This window comes from Aegilops tauschii, chromosome 7 (genome assembly GCF_002575655.3).
Source record: "Aegilops tauschii subsp. strangulata cultivar AL8/78 chromosome 7, Aet v6.0, whole genome shotgun sequence".
Taxonomy (NCBI): domain Eukaryota; kingdom Viridiplantae; phylum Streptophyta; class Magnoliopsida; order Poales; family Poaceae; genus Aegilops; species Aegilops tauschii.
The window spans coordinates 165491369-165506951 of NC_053041.3; positions in this window are offsets into that span (position 1 = coordinate 165491369).

The window sequence follows — 15583 nt, forward strand, 5'->3', positions numbered from 1 at the left end:
AGTGTCTCTTATGTATTCCTCCGGGGTTAAGGTTTCAATAACATTAGTTTCAACATTTATGGGATTACCTGAGATATAATGTTTGATCCTTTGACTGTTAACCACCTTCGGATTTGTGCCTTCGAAGTTGTTGATTTTTATGGCACCGGAATGATAGACCTCCTCGATAACGTAAGGACCTTCCCATTTAGAGAGAAGCTTTCCTGCAAAAAATCTTAAACGAGAGTTGTATAGCAACACATAATCACCTACATTAAACTCACGCTTTTGTATCCTTTTGTCATGCCATCTTTTAACTTTTTCTTTAAACAACTTGGCGTTCTCATAAGCCTGGGTTCTCCATTCATCAAGTGAGCTAATGTCAAATAACCTCTTCTCACCGGCAAGTTTGAAATCATAATTGAGCTCTTTAATGGCCCAATATGCCTTATGTTCTAGTTCGAGAGGTAAGTGACATGCTTTTCCATAAACCATTTTATACGGAGACATACCCATAGGATTTTTATATGCAGTTCTATAGGCCCATAATGCATCATCAAGTTTCTTGGACCAATTCTTTCTGGATCTATTAACAGTCTTTTGCAAAATTAATTTGAGCTCTCTGTTACTCAATTCTACTTGACCACTAGACTGTGGGTGATAAGGGGATGCAATTCTATGATTAACATCATACTTAGCAAGCATTTTACGGAAAGCACCATGAATAAAATGTGAACCACCATCAGTCATTAAATATCTAGGGACTCCAAACCCTAGAAAAATAACTTCTTTAAGCATCTTAATAGAAGTGTTATGATCAGCACTACTAGTTGGAATAGCTTCTACCCACTTAGTAACGTAATCAACAGCAACTAAAATATGTGTATACCCACTAGAGGAAGGAAAAGGTCCCATATAATCAAAGCCCCCAACATCAAATGGTTCAATAACAAGTGAATAATTCATAGGCATTTCCTGACGTCTACTAATATTACCAATTCTTCGACATTCATCACAAGATAAGACAAACTTACGAGCATCCTTGAAGAGAGTAGGCCAATAAAAACCGGATTGCAATACCTTATGCGCAGTTCTATCTCCAGCGTGGTGTCCTCCATAAGCTTCGGAGTGACACTTGCGTAGGATCTGTTCCTATTCATGCTTAGGTACACAGTGTCTAATAACACCATCTACTCCTTCTTTATAAAGATTTGGATCATCCCAAAAGTAATGTCTCAAATCATAGAGAAACTTTTTCTTTTGCTGGTATGTGAAACTAGGTGGTATAAATTTAGCAACAATGTAATTAGCATAATCAGCATACCATGGAGCAGTACGAGAAGTATTTATGATAGCTACTTGTTCATCAGGAAAGCTATCATCAATAGGTAGTGGGTCATCAAGAACATTCTCTAACCTAGACAAGTTGTCTGCAACGGGGTTCTCAACTCCCTTTCTATCAATAATATGCAAATCAAATTCTTGTAGCAAGAGAACCCATCTAATAAGTCTAGGTTTAGCATCTTTCTTTTCCATAAGATACTTAATAGCAGCATGATCAGTGTGAATAGCTACTTTAGAATCAACAATATAAGGTCTGAACTTATCACAAGGAAATACAACTGCTAAGAATTCCTTTTCAGTAGTAGCATAATTTCTCTGAGCACTGTCTAGAGTTTTACTAGCATATTGAATAACATTTAATTTCTTATCAACTCTTTGCCCTAGAACAGCACCTACAACATAGTCACTAGCGTCACACATAATTTCAAAGGGTAAATTCCAATCAGGTGGCTGAACAATAGGTGTAGAAATTAATGCTTTCTTAAGTATTTCAAATGCTTCTACACAATCATCATCAAAGACAAATGGTATATCTTTTTGTAATAGATTAGTCAGAGGCCGAGAAATTTTTGAGAAGTCCTTAATGAACCTCCTATAAAAACCGGCATGACGGAGGAAACTTCTTATACCTTTTATGTCCTTGGGACACGACATCTTTTCAATAGCATCAACTTCAGCTTTATCAACTTCAATACCTCTTTCAGAAATTTTATGCCCCAAGACAATTTCTTTGTTAACCATAAAGTGGCATTTCTCCCAATTCAAGACAAGGTTAGTTTCTTCACATCTTTGCAAAACTCGATCAAGGTTGCTCAAGCAATCATCAAAAGTGGATCCATAAACGGAGAAATCATCCATGAAAACCTCACAAATCTTTTCACAAAAATCAGAGAATATAACCATCATGCATCTTTGAAAGGTAGCAGGTCAATTACATAAACCAAAAGGCATACGTCTATAAGCAAAAGTACCGAAAGGGCAAGTAAAAGTGGTCTTTGCTTGATCATCAGCTGACACAGGTATTTGAGAGAAACCAGAATAACCATCTAGAAAGCAAAAATGTGTATGTTTGGATAATCTTTCTAGCATTTGATCAATGAAAGGCAAAGGGTAATGATCCTTTTTAGGAGCTTTATTTAATTTGCGGAAATCAATTACCATCCTATAACCTGTAATAATTCTTTGCAGAATCAATTCATCTTTATCATTAGGAACGACAGTAATACCTCCCTTCTTAGGGACACAATCGACAGGACTTACCCACTGACTATCAGCAACGAGATAAATTATACCTGCCTCAAGGAGCTTTAATATTTCCTTTCTTACCACTTCTTTCATCTTAGGATTTAACCGTCGCTGATGATCAATAACTGGTTTGGTGTCTTTCTCCAAATTTATTTTGTGTTGACATAGAGTGAGACTAATGCCCTTAAGATTATCAAGAGTATATCCAATAGCAGCACGGTGCTTCTTCAGAGTTTTCAATAATTTCTGTTCTTCGTGATCTGAAAGATTAGCATTAATAGTAACAGTATATATCTTCTTTTCATCAAGATAAGCATATTTAAGAGTATCGGGTAATGGTTTAAGCTCAAACACGGGATCACCCTTGGGTGGAGGAGGTTCCCCTAGGATTTCAACAGGCAAATTGTGTTTCAGAATGGGTCCCTGTTAAAAGAATACTTCATCTATTTTCCCTTCTTTCATTCATAAACATATCATTTTCATGGTCTAGCAAATATTGTTCTAAAGGATCACTAGGAGGCACGGCAATAGAAGCAAGACCAATAATTTCATCTTTACTAGGCAATTCCTCATCACGGGGTTGTCTATGAAATTTAGAAAAATTAAACTCATGAGACATATCATCCAAACCAATAGTAACAACATCCTTTTCGCAGTCTATCTTAGCATTAACAGTGTTCAAGAAGGGTCTACCAAATATAATGGGACAAAAAGCTATCTTGTGGGGAACCAAGAACAAGAAAATCAGCAGGATATTTAACTTTCCCATACAAGACTTCAACGTCTCTAACAATCCCAATCGGTGAAATAGTATCTCGATTTGCAAGTTTAATTATAACGTCTATATCTTCTATCTCAGCAGGTGCAATATCATGCATAATTTCTTTATATAAGGAAATAGGTATTGCATTAGCACTAGCACCCATATCACACAAGCCATGGTAACAATGATCTCCTATTTTAACAGAAATAACAGGCATGCCTACCACAGGTCTATGTTTATCTTTAGCACCAGGCTTAGCAATTCTAGCAGTCTCATCACAAAAGTAAATAACATGCCCATCAATATTATCAGCCAAGAGATCTTTAACCATAGCAATATTAGGTTCAACTTTAACTTGCTCAGGGGGTGTATAAGTTCTAACATTTCTTTTACGAACCACAATTGAAGCTTTAGCATGATCCTTTATCCTAACAGGGAAAGGTGGTTTCTCAACATAAGTAGTAGGAACAATAGGATCATTATAAGTGATAGTCGTTTCTTCAACTTTAATAGGTTCAACTACTTTTACTTCTATGGGAGGATGATATTTAAACCACTTCTCCTTAGGGATATCAACATGAGCAGCAAAAGATTCACAAAAAGAAGCTACTATCTCAGAGTCAAGTCCATATTTAATGCTAAATTTACGGAAAACATCTGTATCCATAAAGATTTAACACAATCGAACTTAGGTGTTATACCTGACACCTTATCTTCGTCGAGATCCCAATCTTTAGAGTTGCGTTTAATTCTCTCCAATAAATCCCATTTGAATTCAATAGTCTTCATTATAAAAGAACCAATACAAGAAGTGTCGAGCATGGAGCGATTGTTGTCAGAAAGCCGAGCATAAATTTTTTGAATAATCATTTCTCTTGAGAGCTCATGATTGGGGCATGAATATAACATTGACTTAAGCCTCCCCCAAGCTTGAGCGATGCTTTCTCCTTCGCGAGGCCAAAAATTATATATATAATTACGATCACGATGAGCAAGATGCATAGGATAAAACTTCTGATGAAATTCCAATTTCAATCGTTTGTAGTCCCATGATCCCATATCATCACATAGCCTATACCATGTCAATGCATCTCCCTTCAAAGATAAAGGGAAGACCTTCTTTTTGATAACATCATCGGGCATACCTGCAAGCTTAAATAATCCACAAACTTCGTCCACATAGATTAAGTGTAAATCGGGATGCAATGTTCCATCTCCTGCAAAAGGATTAGCTAGCAGTTTCTCTATCATACACGAAGGAATTTCAAAGTAAACATTTTCAGTAGGTTCAGTAGGTTGAGGAGCAACTCTTTGCTCTACTGGTCGGGGTGAAGATACCCCGAACAGGACCCTCAGAGGATTACTTTCCATAGTAACAAGTGACAGTAAATTTCAGCACACTATATAAATTTTTCCTTACCAAATTCCACCTACCAAAGGCGCTTCACTCCCCGGCAACGGCGCCAAAAAAGAGTCTTGATGACCCACAAGTATAGGGGATCTATCATAGTCCTTTCGAAAAGTAAGAGTGTCGAACCCAACGAGGAGCAGAAGGAAATGATAAGCGGTTTTCAGCAAGGTATTCTCTGCAAGCACTGAAATTATCGATAACAGATAGTTTTGTGATAAGATAATTTGTAACAGGTAACAAGTAACAAGTGTAAATAAAGTGCAGCAAGATGGCCCAATCCTTTTTGTAGCAAAGGACATGCCTGGACAATTTCTTATATGAAGGAAAACGCTCCGAGGACACATGGGAATTATCGTCAAGCTAGTTTTCATCACGCTCATATGATTCGCGTTCGGTACTTTGATAATTTGATATGTGGGTGGACCGGTGCTTGGGTGCTATCCTTACTTGGACAAGCATCCCACTTAGGATTAACCCCTATTGCAAGCGTCCGCAACTACAAAAGAAGTATTAAGGTAAACCTAACCATAGCATGAAACATATGGATCCAAATCAGCCCCTTATGAAGCAACTCATAAACTAGGGTTTAAGCTTCTGTCACTCTAGCAACCCATCATCTACTTATTACTTCACAATGCCTTCCTCTAGGCCCAAATAATGGTGAAGTGTCATGTAGTCGATGTTCACATGAGACCACTAGAGGAGAGACAACATACATCTCATCAAAATATCGAACGAATACCAAATTCACATGACTACTAATAGCAAGACTTCTCCCATGTCCCCAGGAACAAATGTAACTACTCACAAATCATATTCATGTTCATAATCAGAGGGGTATTAATATGCATAATGGATCTGAACATATGATCTTCCACCAAATAAACCAACTAGCATCAACTACAAGGAGTAATCAACACTACTAGCAACCTACAAGTACCAATCTGAGGCTTTGGGACAAAGATTGGATACAAGAGATGAACTAGGGTTTGAGAGGAGATGGTGCTGGTGAAGATGTTGATGGAGATTGGCCCCCTCCCGATGAGAGGATCGTTGGTGATGATGATTGCGATGATTTCCCCCTCCCGGAGGGAAGTTTCCCTGGTAGAACAGCTCTGCCAGAGCCATAGATTGGTTCCGCCAAGGTTCTGCCTCGTGGCAGCGGAGTTTCTTCCCGAAAGCTTGCTTATGATTTTTCTCGGACGAAAGACTTCATATAGCAGAAGATGGGCACCGGAGGGCCACCAGGGGGCCCACGAGGTAGGGGGCGCGCCCAGGGGGTAGGGCGCGCCTCCCACCCTCGTGGCCAGGGTGTGGCCCCCCTCTGGTATTTTCTTCGTCCAGTATTTTTTATTAATTCCAAAAATGACTTCCATGAAGTTTCAGGACTTTTGGAGCTGTGCAGAATAGGTCTCTAATATTTTCTCCTTTTCCAGCCCAGAATTCCAGCTGCCGGCATTCTCCCTCTTTATGTAAACCTTGTAAAGTAAGAGAGAATAGGTATAAGTATTGTGACATAACGTGTAATAACAGCCCATAATGCAATAAATATCAACATAAAAGCATGATGCAAAATGGACGTATCACATGGCATTTTATTTTATTTAACTGATAAAAGCAGAAAACAAAAGGTAGGGACAGAAGGTAGTGCTCACTAAATTCATCAACTTCATACCTCTCAAAAATGATCGATTAATAAGGTTGATCAAGTCTTATTAACAACCACATTCGTTTAGCATGAAACCAAAGAACTTTCGTAAATCACTAAGTTACCTCAGCGGGGATATGAATGTCCCCAACAATGAGCATTTCATATTTCTTTTTGCAGTAGGTAGGTAGTTGAAAACTTCCAATAGTGATTGTCAGAGATTTTTCAATTACACTAATATCATTCACTTGGAATTGTTTCTTTGGAAAGTGCACCATATGCTCATTACCATTGATATGAAAAGTGACCTTGCTTTTATTGCAATCAATAACAGCCCCTGCAGTATTCAAAAAGGGTCTACCAAGGATAATCAACATGTTGTCGTCCTCGGGCATCTCAAGTATAACAAAGTCAGTTAAGATAGTAACATTAGCAACAACAACGGGCACATCCTCACAAATACCGATAGGTATGGAAGTTGATTTGTCAGCCATTTGCAAAGATATTTCAGTAGGTATGAGTTTATTCAAATCAAGTCTTTTACATAAAGAGAAAGGCATAACACTAACACCAGCTCCTAAATCACATAAAGCAGTTTTCACATTGTTTCTTTTGATGGAGCATGGTATAGTTGGGATTTCCAGATCTCCAAGTTTTTTAGGTACTCCATCCTTAAAAGTGTAATTAGAAAGCATGGTGGAGATTTCAGCTTCCGGTATTTTTCTCTTGTTGGTGATGATGTCTTTCATGTACTTTGCATAAGGAGGCATTTTTAAGATATTAGTCAATCGAGTACGCAAAAAGACTGGCCTAAGCATTTCAGCAAAGCATTCAAATTCATCATCATCTTTCTTCTTAGTCGATTTAGGTGGAAAGGGCATAGGTTTTTGAATCCATGGTTCTCTTTCGTTACCATGTTTTCTAGCAACAAAGTCCCTTTTATCATATCTTTATTCTTGGGTTGTGGGTTATCAAGATCAACTGATGGTTCTATCTCAACATCATTGTCTGGTTCTTTATTATTTGTTTGAGTGTCTTCATCAATCTCATCATTATCTTTTTCATTATCAGAAGGTGAGTGTTCATTACCAGATTGAGTTTTAGCATCAGAGATAGAGACTTCATTATCATTATCAGGAGGTTCTTCTACTTCAGGTTCACTAGAGGCATGCAAAGTCCTATCATTTTTCTTCTTCTTTTTATTTTTAGAAGGACTAGTTGCATCAGTGTTAACTCTTTGAGAGTCTTGTTCAATTATTTTTGGGTGTCCCTCGGGATAAAGTGGTTCTTGAGTCATTCTACCTCCTCTAGTCATTACTCTAACAGCATGATCATTGATATTATTATTCATTTCATCAAGCATTTCTCTTTGAGATTTAGCAACTTGTTCTAATTGAGTTTGAACCATAGAGGCATGTTTTCCTACACCTCTAACATCATTGGTAATTCTAAATAACAAGTTACTCAAGCGAGCAATCATATCAGATTGTATTTCAATTGTTTCATAACATTTGCATTGAAGTAATCTTGCTTTCTAATGTAGTTTTCAAACTCATAAAGGCATTGACTGGGGTGCATATTGTAAGGATTGTCATTGTCATTGAATTCCATTAGAGAATTTACCTCTACCACCTTAGGTGGTGGTGGTGTATCAAGCCCATGTATTTCTTCAATAGGAGGCAAATTTTTGACATCCTCAGCTTTAATTCAAAGCCAACGTGATGCTTCTTGGTCAGATGACCAAGATATTGGCGAATACCACATACGATCAAGAAAAGAGTACCTATAATCACATGAAAACCATGAAAGCCAGTTGCTAAGAAAAAGGTAGAACCATAAATACTATCCGAAATAGTGGAGGGTGCTTGGCAATATTCCATTCCTTGAAAGCCAGTGGATACTAGAGCCAGTGAAACGGTTGCTACTAAAGCGTAAACTGCTCGTTTTTCCTTCCCCGCGAGTATAGCATGATGAGCCCAAGTTACGGCAGCTCTTTGGTCAAGAATTGTCTTAGATTTTTTATTTTGACCTGATTGAAATTAAGTGGATGCAATGAAAAAAGAAATTGAATTAGACTACTTAACTATTTCAATCGACTAATCTATTCTATGTAGATTCAAAGATAATATAATAGAAAGAATCTAAAGTGTCATAGAAAAAACTATATGTAGTTCTTTCTACCACAGTTTAAGATTCCAACCAGATCCTTTCATGTAAGACTTGGATTTTTTATTTAATCCCTTTTTAATTTCTTCAATGATTAATTGGAATTCCAATTAATTATTGTGGCTGACTGTTTTTACATAAATAATAAGTAAAAAAGAAGTAGGAACCCTTTTCCTTCATAGATTTCTTTGCCTCTTGCATATATTCAGGACTGAGATATAAGATACCCCTCTTCTTCAGAGTTGGTTTGAGTGGTGAATCAGGAAGGGTCCGATCATCATTATTTTTCGATATGTTATTCAATAATTCTTTAGCTCGTTCAACAGTTTGTTCCCTAAAAACACAACCAGCACAACTATCTAGGAAGTCCCTAGAAGCATCGGTTAGTCCATTATAGAAGATATCAAGTATTTCATTTTTCTTAATAGGATGATCAGGCAAAGCATTAAGCAATTGGAGAAGCCTCCCCCAAGCTTGTGGGAGACTCTCTTCTTCAATTTGCACAAAATTAAATATTTCCTATAAGGCAGCTTGTTTCTTATGAGCAGAAAAATATTTTTTTAGAGAAGTAGTAAATCATATCTTGGGGACTACGCACACAACCAGGAGCAAGAGTATTATACCAAGTCTTAGCATCACCCTTTAATGAGAACGGAAATAATTTGAGAATATAATAGTAGTGAATTTTCTCATCTTGAGCAAAAAGAGTGGCTATATCGTTCAACTTAGTAAGATGTGCCACAACAGTTTCAGTTTCATAACCATGGAAAGGATCAGATTCAACCAAAGTAATTAACTCTGGATCGACAGAGAATTCATAATCCTTGTCATCAACAAAGATAGGTTAAGTAGCAAACTTAGTATCACATTTCATTCTAGCATTCAAAGATTTTCAATTTCAAGCTCTTCATCAATTTCAACAATCTCAGTTTCAGCACTCTCAAAGGCTTTAGTTCTGGCAAGTTGTTCAATAAGAAATTCACCTAGTGGCACATTATCATCTAGCAGGGTACTAGCATCATCATAAATATCATTCATATCAGAAGTAGCATCATCAATAACTTGTGACATATCAGGATTAATAGCATGCGGTGGTGTTGCAAGTTTACTTATAACAGAAGGTGAATCAAGTGCATAGCTAGATGGCAAGTCCTTACCTCCCCTCATCTTGGAGGGAAAATATTAGTCTTAGCGTCCTTTAGATTCTTCATAGTGATAATTTGATAATAATCCCAAGTGACAATATAGCTATGCTCCCCGGCAACGGCGCCAGAAAAAGGTCTTGATAACCGACAAGTATAGGGGATCGCAATAGTTTTTGAGGGTAGAGTATTCAACCCAAATTTATTGATTCAACTTGTGACGCCCCCAATTTGACCGTACACTAATCATACACGCAAACGCGTACGATCAAGATCAGGGACTCACAGAAAGATATCACAACACAACTCTAAAAATAAAATAAGTCAGACAAGCATCATAATACAAGCCAGGGGCCTCGAAGGCTAGCACAAAAGTAGCAACGATAGAAAAGGCGAGGCCTCCTGCCTGGGACCTCCTAACTACTCCACAAAGCTGAACTCCACGTAGAATCATCCTCGGGATCCTCTAGATCCTGGACTCCAGCATCTGGTTGCGACAACCGAGAAGAATCGATAGGGGGAAAAGAGGGAGAAAAGCAACCGTGAGTACTCATCCAAAGTACTCGCAAGCAAGGATCTACACTACATATGCATGGGTATCAGTGTAAAGGGGCAATATCGGTGGATTGAACTGCAGAATGCCAGAATAAGAGGGGGATAGCTAGTCCTGTCGAAGACTACGCTTCTGGCAGCCTCCATCTTGCAGCATGTAGAAGAGAGTAGATGGTAAGTTCACCAAGTAGCATCGCATAGCATAAACCTACCCGGCGATCCTCCCCTTATCGCCCTATGTGAGAGTGATCACCGGGTTATATCTGGCACTTGGAAGGGTGTGTTTTATTAAGTATCCGGTTCTAGTTGTCATAAGGTCAAGGTACAAATCCAAGTCGTCCTGTTACCGAAGATCATGGCTATTCGAATAGATAAACTTTCCCTAGATAATATAGCATGGAGCAATAAAAAATTATAGATACATTGGAGATGTATCAGGTGCCAGGGGTGATCTAACGCAGGGATATGTGATACTGGCGAAGGGGGAAAACATCCCGGAAAGTATTCCCGGTGTTCAGCGTTTTCGGACAGATGAACCGAAGGGGAAAGTTGTGTGTTCACTATGCTAGGGATGTGTGGCAGACAAACGGGCTACGTATCCGGATTTGTCTCGTCCTTCTGAGCAACTTTTATGTACAAAGTTTTCCATCCGAGGTACGGTTTATTTTATAGTAATTTTAAAAGATTTAATCATTCTTAGAATTTATTTAATTATTTTAAATCAACATTATCCAGAACAGTGTCTGCTGACGTCATCATGACGTCAGCAGTCAACAGGGGGTTGACTGGGTCAAACTGACGTGTGGGACCCACCTATCATACTCTGTTTAGTTTAATTAGGATTTAGCTAATCTAATTACTGTTTAATTAAACTAACTAGTTAATTAGATTAATTAAACATGATTAATTAACTATTAATTTTATTGATTCATTTTTATTTTATTTCCTTTTTCTTCCTTTTTAAACGTTTTGGGGCGGGCCCCGGCTATCATTGGGCCTGGGACCTTAACGGGCGCGGGTGGCGGTTATGGGCGCCGGGCGAAGCCGGGTGACGGTCGGTGGTGCGGGCGGACCCGGCGATGAGCGCCGCGGGTGGGGGTCAAGCCCGAGCGGCGACCAACACGCGGGGGTGGCACGGCGTGGCCCCAGGTCGAAGCGGCGACGAGGCTGAGGGCGGGGCGCGCAAGCTGTGGTGGCGGAGGCGGTGATCAGGGGCAGAGCAGAGCTCCGGGGCGCATGGTCGTCGGCGACGAGGCGAGCAGGGGGTGCGGCCGTGGCGAGGCTGGCGACGCAGAGCAGCGTGCAGCAGGGAGCGGAACGGCGCGGGCGTAGTCGTGGTCACGCCGGGGAGCTGAGGGGGTGCAGGGGACGGTGCCATTGGCCGTGGTGAGGCAGGCGCGGGCAGCCGGCAGGTGGGCGAGCGTCGGCGCGCGGCCAGGCGTAGTAGGGGTAGAGACAACGACGACGAGGGGCGCCAGCGACGGAGTGCAACGGGGGCGCGGACTGGGGCATGGCCAGCGGCGTGCGGGCGCGTCTAGCAGCGAGCGAGCGCATCCAGCGTGCGAGGCGTGGACGCGGTGAGCGTCGGCAAGGAAGGGAGCGAGGGAGGAGGCACATGCAGGTGGAGGCAGAGGGGAATGAGGGGGCCTCACGGGGGTTTGCGGGGTTCTGGGGCAGCGGTGCGTGGGGAGGATGACGGAGACGACCGGGCGACGGGGAGGCAGTCTGGCGATGGCATCCAGCGATGTCCTCGGGCGGCGATGGACGGCGACGGGCCGTCGAGGCGACGTGGCAGGCGCAGCGAGGGGCGCCGCTGAGGGAGAGGGGACGGGGGCGCGAGGATGAGGGCGGGGGCCGGCGAGGCGGCTTCGGCGATGGCCACGGGGTCAGCCCCGATCCGATCTGGATCGGGGGAAAGAGGGAGAGACGAGGAAGTGGGGGGGGGGGAGTGCGGGGTGGTTAGTGTCGGTGTCAAAACCGGCGGATCTCGGGTAGGGGGTCCCGAACTGTGCGTCTAAGGCGGATGGTAACAGGAGGCGGGGGACACAATGTTTACCCAGGTTCGGGCCTCTCGATGGAGGTAATACCCTACTTCCTGCTTGATTAATCTTGATGATATGAGTATTACAAGAGTTGATCTACCACGAGATCGTAGAGGCTAAACCCTAGAAGCTAGCCTATGATTATGATTGTTGTTGTTCTACGGACTAAACCCTCCGGTTTATATAGACACCGGAGGGGGCTAGGGTTATACAGAGTCGGTTACAAGGGAGGAGATCTACAGATCCGAATTGCCAAGCTTGCCTTCCACGCCAAGGAGAGTCCCAGCCGGACACGGGACGAAGTCTTCAATCTTGTATCTTCATAGTCCAACAGTCCGGCCAAAGTATATAGTCCGGCAGTCCGAGGACCCCCTAATCCAGGACTCCCTCAGTAGCCCCTGAACCAGGCTTCAATGACGATGAGTCCGGCGCGCAGATTTGTCTTCGGCATTGCAAGGCGGGTTCCTCCTCCGAATACTCCATAGAAGTTTTTGAACACAAGGATAGTGTCCGGCTCTGCAAAACAAATTCCACATACCACCGTAGAGAGTATAATATTTCCACAAATCTAATATGCTGACAACTTTTCATAACGTGACATCACGCCATGGCCCGGTCATTATTCGAACCGTTTTTCTCAACCAGCTACTGCACACATTGCGAGGCGGTTTTCTTGGCACGTCTTGTCGAAGCAGAGATCGTGTCCCCTTATCAAGGGATTCTCATCAATACGGGTGTGGGTAACCCAACCGTGCCATCAATTACGGCGCTTGGGGAATAAGCGAGTTTACTAGGCAAGTGGGGAGGCGCAGAATCCATGCTGCCTTTATAAAGGGATAAGGACTCCCTTTCGCACCCACGCCTTCTTCCTCCCGATCCATTCCCCTTCGCTCGAGCTCCAGCGCCCAAGCGTTCATCTTCTCCGCCCACAAAGGCCTTCCGAAAATGTCCGGATCCGGAGCAGGAGGCAAGTGGATGGCCTCTACCATCCGGGAGAAGGATATCAAAAAGCTTCGGGAGGCCGGGTACCTGGCCAAGAAAATCAGCCACCATCTCCCGACGGCGGGACAGATCGTCCCTACTCTGGAACCCCACGAGAGGGTTGTATTCCTCCCTCACTTTGTCCGCGGGCTAGGGTTTCCCCTCCACCCGTTCGTTCGTGGCATCATGTATTATTACGTGATCGATCTTCATGATCTGTCACCCAATTCCTTCCTCAACATCTCGACATTCATCGTCGTGTGCGAGGCTTTTCTCCGCACCTCGCCACATTTCGGCTTATGGCTGAAGATTTTTAATGTGAAGCCCAAGGTAGTGGGCGGCGAGCACGCCGAGTGCGGGGGCGCTATGGTGAGCAAGATGCCCAACGTCACATGGCCAACAGGCACCTTTAATGATTCCTTCAAGGAGTGGCAACAACAATGGTTTTACATCACCGAGCCGCGCGGCACGGAATGGGCCGCTACTCCCGAGTTTCGATCCGGAGCCCCTCCGCGGCTTACATCCTGGGTCAAGAAGGGCCTGAACTGGTCTTCGTCCGACGAACTGTCGGTGCTCCAGACGCGTGTTAAAGATATGGAAGACAAGAGCATCGAACTTGTCAATGTAGTCCAGGTGATGTTGGTTCGCCGGATGCTGCCTTGTCAACACCGGACTTGCAATCTATGGGAATTCGATCCGGCCAAGCACCAAACCCTGCGAGAGCTCTTTGGCTCCTCGCACAAAGACATCTGGAAGGTGCTTTTCAAGTCTGCAAATCATGGCCGGACTCAGCCGAGGACCGCGGGTACCAACTGTCCCGCCCTGCAAGCTCGGTAAGTCATCATACATTTTATCCGCATAAACCAAAGGAAATGCTTAATGTGTTTTCCACAACTCTCCTAGGGCTGGACGAAGAAGGCGGAGTGGATCCACTGTCCGACCCCACTGCCCGAAGAACCGGCCGTCCCACTTCTGACGAAGATGCTGGTCCCGGCGCCATACAAGGTGCCGAAGAAGACGGCCTAGAAGGAGGCCAAAAAGACCCGGGGCGGCCTTCGTCGCCACGGCACTTCGGACACAATATCCGAAGGCTCCAATGCCCATTCCGCCTTCGAAGAGGACGAGGAGGAGGAAGAAGATGAATCCCCCGCGGGGGGAAGAAAGAAAAGGACGGCCTCTGTAGATTTGGAGGCCGAGTCGCCTAAAAGGGGAAAAGCTCCTCTTCTGGAAGAGTCCACTACCGCCGCCGACAGCGGCCCGGCGTGGGAACCCAGGGCCCAGCCCCTGGTGAACTCGTGAGTATATAAAGTCCGAATACGTTTATGCATCCAGACTCGTCATGGCATAATATTTTAACCTGAGCCATATTTTTTGTAGTCCGGCAAGGTCCCGTACCAAACAATCCCATCAGAGGATTCGCTGAGCTCGGATGCTATGGAGAGCGGGACGCCCCAGAAGGCCCCTTCCCCCAAATAGGTGAATAACACCGAGGCTTCGTCCCAGAAGGACCCCGGCCAAGGAGGGGAGGAAAAGATCGTGAAGGCGGCGCCTGGAGGTCAAACTTCAGGGGCCAGACACATGAGGGAGAAGATTCCCATGGGAGTTGACGGCGGGGACCATCTGGAATTCGGCTCCCAGCCGGATGTAATTCCGGAGACCAATACAGCTCCAGGATCAAGCAGGCGGCCTCCTTCTGCTGGAGGGGGCGTACCTGTTCCACCGGCAACCTCTGTCCAACCAGAGGTGTCGGATGCTTTGTTGGCGGCGCTGAAGAGCGCCTGCATCGTCGATGAACTCCGTGCCCTTATGGGTGCGGTGACTGAGAAGATTCAGTCTGCTGAGAGTGGACTGAATGAAGCCTGTATCAGCCTTATAAAAGGTTTTGAGGTATGTTTTATGAGGTTTCGAAGAGTGTCATGGTATGGATAGTAGCCCCTGATACACTATTCGGTGAAAGAAAGAACCGGACAGAGGATCAAATTTATGTTCGCAGGAAGACTCACTTGATGCATCTATCTCTCTTTTTATAAGCAGGCGTCTATAACGGCAGCTGCCTCTCATACTGCGAAGGTCTCCAGACTGAATCAAAGTCTGGAGCCGGTTAAAGAAGAACTTGGCCAGTTGAAAATGCAGTTGGAAGATAAGCAAGGTAGGCGCAAGCCTTGTTCACGTTTGGTGCGAACGAATTTCTCTAGGGACGATGACCAAAGTCGAGGCTCTTAAGAAGGCTGTGGCCGAGGCCGAGGAAAAGGCAGCCGCAGAGCAGGCTCTTCGTGAGAAGCACGAGGCTAGGGTTATTGAAGCTGAGTA